The sequence below is a fragment of the Austrofundulus limnaeus genome, unplaced genomic scaffold, assembly GCF_001266775.1.
Source record: "Austrofundulus limnaeus strain Quisiro unplaced genomic scaffold, Austrofundulus_limnaeus-1.0 Scaffold1443, whole genome shotgun sequence".
Classification (NCBI taxonomy): Eukaryota; Metazoa; Chordata; class Actinopteri; order Cyprinodontiformes; family Rivulidae; genus Austrofundulus; species Austrofundulus limnaeus.
The window spans coordinates 86,430-86,895 of record NW_013953845.1 but is presented as its reverse complement, the minus strand read 5'-3'; the positions used below and the strand labels follow the sequence as shown (position 1 = coordinate 86,895).

The window sequence follows — 466 nt, the reverse complement described above, 5'->3', positions numbered from 1 at the left end:
CCACATGACAGAGAGGGGAACACAAAAATGACTCAGCTGTAACTGAAAATATGGATGGAGGACAACAGGTTAGCTTGTTAGTTTGTCGAGCTAGTGCCAAGTTAATACATATAAGGCACATAAGTGTCGACACTAATGCTAAAGCTAATAGGCTAAGTGCCGAGCTAATACATAAATATGGTGACAGCGTCGGTTGAAAAGTCCAGTTTTTAAATGACATGTTGCTGAAACAGCAAGTTTCTCAGGGGATCTGTGCTCGACATGCAGCCCAGGAGGAGAAGTCGAACACAGATCCACTGATCCTTCAACATGAAGCACCTACAGAAGACGATAAAATATAAAAAATAAAATTTAAAAGTCTGTATTGTTTGATAGTATACCTAAAGCTCTGTATTGAACAGTTCGATATGGATACAAGTATTGTTGGTTGGTGATAGCATCAGCACTAAAGCTTACAGGCTAAGCT

At 39.7% G+C, this 466-nt stretch overlaps 1 protein-coding gene across 1 annotated transcript in view; it reads left to right on the top strand.

Annotated features, from left to right (window-relative positions):
• The window catches only part of LOC106535406 (leucine-rich repeat-containing G-protein coupled receptor 5), a gene marked incomplete at both ends in the record, with an annotated part of 3,405 nt that overhangs the window by 1,843 nt on the left and 1,096 nt on the right, over positions 1–466 (top strand).